The sequence below is a fragment of the Elaeis guineensis genome, chromosome 13, assembly GCF_000442705.2.
Source record: "Elaeis guineensis isolate ETL-2024a chromosome 13, EG11, whole genome shotgun sequence".
Taxonomy (NCBI): Eukaryota; Viridiplantae; Streptophyta; class Magnoliopsida; order Arecales; family Arecaceae; genus Elaeis; species Elaeis guineensis.
In genome coordinates, this window is record NC_026005.2 from 45,319,044 (window position 1) to 45,324,666 (window position 5,623).

A 5,623-nucleotide genomic window follows, 5' to 3' on the forward strand; every position below is an offset into this window, starting at 1 on the left:
TCTTTGGCACATTGTTTTAGTGCACCAATCTTTTAAAATTTCAAAAAAACCTAATTCACCCCTCCTCTTGGGCTCTATTTCTGAGCAAGACTAACCCATAAATCCATCACCCACATTTTATGTGAATGACATTAGATCTTTAATTCATAATTCTAGATCTAATAGATTCAACTTAATTCTTAATTAAGTTTGAGGCTATGGGTAGGAGTTCGATATTTGAAAATAATTTTAAATTTTATAAAATATTTTTATAATTAATTTTACACAATCATTTTGATTTGAAACTTAAATCGACTCACCCCTAGATTGAGCCGACTCATTATAATGGGTCGATTTAGTTGACTCATTGATGATGAACTATTTTATTGAGTCAACTCAACAGAAATTGAGTTAACTGACCGGGTCCTGAGTCGACCCAAACAATATGGAGTCGACTCAATAGGCAAATTACAATAATTATATTAATTTTAGATCAAAATAATTTTATATAAATAATAATAAAATCAATCATAAATTATTTTAAACTATTCTAAACATGTTTATGATTCTAGATTTTATTTATAAAGATTAGATACAACTACTTTTCATATAATGCATTACATATACAATCTTAAGATTTTGCAGAAAAGTAAAGTTTTCTTTTCACATTTATCTTCATGGAATATAGTCACAATAGCACCCCTACACATCATAAGAGGATCTAATTGAACAAAAAAAAAAGAGATCTAATCTCTATTACCTCCTATGACCAGACGGCCTGATGATATATCCGATCTAATTACTTTGCTACTCAGATCATCTAATCTAAATAATTTAGATCTAATCTAAATTATTTTAAATTTAATTATTATATTTTTATCATATTAAATTTAGATAATAATTATCATAAATAAATTTTATATATTTTAAATTAAAATTAGATTTTATAAAGATCGGTACAAACTAAGACAACCTTTACACTGTAAGGGGTAAACCTTACAGCAGGACAACTTTATATCAGTTTGTGTGATCACATCTATAACTAATTTTAAATCTAACTATAATATATCAGATCTAATTTAAATTAAATTATAGATCTAAATACATATAATATCATGTCATATCGAATCATGGCTCTAATACCACTATTGGGATGTGCAGGAGTTTCATGCATATATTTCCAATATTTTTCAACGAAAGAATATTAGATTAAACTATTTAATCTTTAAATATATGTATAAGATCTAATCTTAAAACTTCTATAAATAGATCTATGATATGAATTTATATGCATAAAAATCTGAATCCAAAATAACAAGCATGTGAACCAAAAACAGCATTTAGTAATAGATCTAATCTACCACTTCTAGGATTCCAAACCCAATACTTGAGCATGGATAGTTGAACTCCATGATCGAGTACATAGATCTGAAAGTATTTTCTAGTTGCTAATAGCTGCACAAGTATCCAACCTCTACGGATGGTCCACATGAAGTCCTCGAACCGATCAGCCCTCTGCAGGAGTGCTAGCTCATGCAGTCAGCTTCTGATGGTAGATCTAATTTGATCTCTTCATTCAATCATCTCAAACTTTTTTAATGTTGAAGATGGATCAAAGGAGGATGCTGGATGGTGGAGAAAAATTTGATGAAGACTCTCTTCTCTTTGGTTTTTCCCTCACCCAAAAATTTTAGAACAGTTCTAAGTCTCTCACCCAAGAGGAGATTAGTCTCCTCTTTTGTTCACGCCAAGAAAAAAAGAAACCCATCCAAACCTCACACCCCAAAGAAAGTTTTTTGGCCCTCCTTTTCCTATGGTATCTCACAGTGAAAAGCTCTCTCTTTTTGGCACACAAAAAAGTAGCCTTTTTATTATTGTCTCACAAAACAAGTTAGATAGGATAAGAGCTGGAGTTTGTTGCAATTCAAACCATTTCAAATTTTAATTTTACTCTAACTTTTTCTCACCCTTATCTAACTTAAAGAGGGACTTACCAAAAAAATTTGGGTATGGAAAATAATCTAGAAGATGTTCTTTTCTCGCACACAATGGGTGCCTTCAAAAGAAGCCGACGTGTGGAAGGATATGGATTGGATTTTAGGTTGAAATTCAAATCATTTTGAATTCAATTCAAAACCAATCAAAATCTATCCCTAATGGGTGACAAAAGAAAGGTTAGCTTCTAATTTTTTCATGTACAAACTGATTTTGTGCGGTGATAAAAGATATGAGACCTTTTGGGTGGTGCAAGGGAGAGAGTCTCATTCATCTGGGACTCTAAGATTTAACCAATTGGATTTCTTTCAAACTCAATCTAATTAGATTCAAATAAAATATGATGAACCTAATCTAATTAGACTCCTATAATCTCAATTAAATTTGATCAAATCAATAAATTAATTGAGCCATAGACTTGATCAAATCAAGATCATTTCTTCCTTACTGATTAGGTTATCTCATAACCTAATCAGACCTAACCTGATTGAATCTAATTCAATCAGACTTGATCCAAACTTTAATGCTCAATTAAATTAAGCTAATTAGTAATTTAATCACTAATTAATCTTTCATTAATGATAGAATCCAAGTCCAGTGGGACTCTTCACTAGTGTCTCCGTCCAGTAAGACTCTTCACCAGAGTCTCCGTGAACTGGGACTCCTCAGATTAGCCATGTGATCAGAGAAAAATTTTTAATATGTCTGACCTCATAGATTTGAACCTAATCTGATAGCATAGGAACAGATTTCTGTACCAATCAGAGTAACCATCTAGCAATGGTACCCGACGTCCAGATAAATTGAATGTATGCAAAGCAACACTCAAGAACCTATTTGGATATAGTTACCATATAATTCATCTCTTTGACCTTTGATGCTAGGATAACTTAGAATTGAAACTGTCAACTCTTAACAGTACATCCATTATGTGTCTCAACCTAATAAATCCTGTGACTCCTCACAAGGATTGCCCTGGCCAAGGTCATACTAAATTGAAACATAAAGTATTCTCTCCAATCCTTTGGAGTGATCAATTCCATCTTGATTTACGCACCGACTTTACAAGTACTTGACTATACCCAGAAACCTTCCGATCTTGAATTAAAAATTCAGGTAGTCTGACATCAAAGTACAGTAAATTGCTTGCAAGTCACTGTAGTGATCTCAAGTCAGAGGGATATTTATATCCATATCTCTTCAGAGTGACTCTTGACAGTAGAGTGCTCCAGAGTTGGTCACGTTCAGTGAAATATATTCTTATATTTCACTTGCATGCCATACCAATATTTCTACGCTCCTTGATTAAGAGGACAACCAATCTATATGAGACACAACGATCTACACTTGATATGTCTATCATCCTAGTAATAGCATATCATTTGATCGTAAACACATTTAAAGACTAAACGATAAATCTTCTTTTATCAATTTAAAATAGTCCTAAGGACTTTCATCATAACACGAAAGTTCAATATAGAAGATGTACAAGCTTATGATAAAAATTATCAAATAAATATTTTATTAATTAATTTATATATAATTATATCAAATAGCACAACCATCAATAGACTGACGATTGGTTTTGGGACATATTTCCCAACAAATATAAACCATCAATTAGCTCTAGTAAGTTGTAGCCCTAATTTATGAGGGAAGAAAGTTGGATATAACTAGCATATGTTAAAAAATATAAAATAGATTAAGCACATCCTCTTATCTTTTCTTTCTCAACCTTCATCTTTGTATACTTATATAGATGACTTGGCATAGCCCATTGCATGTGCTATCTCAAAATTGCCCTTTGCTGGTTATTGTTGAAAGAGAAAGAGATCCCATGAAGCTTTTATTGGAATTTATCTGATTAAGCCCATTCAGATGTAACCCACACTAACAAACATCGGGATCGATTTATTTTAGTTATTTTAATTTGATCTAGACTTTGATTCAAGATAAGCATCCGATACAATGATAGAATATTTTTTATAGTGGTTGCGATAAAATTAAATTCTATGCCCATCTTAGTTTCTATAACTGACTTTGATATTGTCTCTGATGGATAAGGCATATTATAAAAGGACATGCAATAGACTTGATGTAAGGATCTATTTGGGCATATATTTAATTCCACATCGATTATTCATTGGAAAGATTTTGAGTACTTATACAAAGTCAATAAATTCAAATAATATCTTCTGGCTAGTCTTTTTGAGTGAAGTCATGGATTATTATAAATGGTATCAAAGCCAAACTAGCCCAAAGTCCATATAGACTAGAGGATACTATAGCATAGGTTCATCGAGGCGACTACAGGCCAATCGTAATATTTATGAATGGATTTACATAGATTTGAATTCTTAGCCTAGCGAAGATACCAAGATTTAAATGGAGGGAGTATGTGGGACCTGTGTAGGCATATATTTAGTCCCACATTGGTTATTCACTAGAACGATTTTGGATATTTATTTAGAGCCAAAGAATCCAAATAAGATCTTTTGGTTATAGGGATGGCAATAGATCAGATATGGCTCGGTCGGCCTATACCCATACCCCCCATAAGTAAAAATCTTATATTCATATCTATCCCATACCCACCTTGGATTGGGTCAGATCGGATCAAGTAAAGATGTAGGTCAAGTCAGGTCAGGTATATAAGAGGGGTTGGTTGGGTCAAATTCAGTCAAGTACATGTAAATAATATAAAATCACTAATTTTGAAAAGGAGATATATATACATATTAAGATTATATCGGGTTGGATTTGGATCTTGACATACCATTATCCATATCCAACTAGAACCTGCTTCAGATTTTTTTTTTTTTAGAACCCATATCCACCCTCGATTCCAATCAGGTCAAGTAAAAACTGCCCTATTTGGGTCGAATAGCTGACAGATCGACTAAAATTGCTATCACAATCTAGTTAGCCTTTTTAAGTAAGGTATTGTATTGTTATATTTGGTCCCTAACTCATCTGAGAGTGCTTTTGAGATCATCTCCATCGAAAATATTTCTAATTGGATTTGAGAAATCAAAGTGCTACTCGTAGATAATGAGGATTACATCTTGATCTTCTTCTCGTAATTGCACTCAGGCTAATATCAAAGATTAAGGCATCCATGGCTACATCTTTATATAAGTTTTATTGCTCTATATAGTTTAATATTATGATATCAAAGAATGTTATTAGGCTTAAAGATTGAAGCCTTTTTTATTTAATTAAATATTATTCATAAAGATTCTATGGATATATACTTGTGAGTTGTGACTAGCTACCCTAGTCTCATGGCCCATCTAATGAATCGTTCCTGAACTCCATGGCCATGGTAGAGAAGGCTTCTTTTTTGAGGCCTTGAACCATTGTTAAATAAAACAAAAGAGAGAAAAGAAAGGGAAAGATAGGAGGGTTGACATTGGATCTCCCATCATCATGCCCCCCGCCTCTCCAATAGATGGTTTGAGAGGCACAAACAATGACCAACGATGATGGCTGACTAGTCAATGGCATCCCCTCTCGGGTAACTAGGGCTGTGTAGGCAAATAAGTTAAACTGCAAAATTAACCCGAGTCACTAATTTTGGTTCAATTTAGATCAAATTTTTTAGATTCAATTTAGTTTCGGTTTAAATTTTGAAAAACTCAATTTAAAC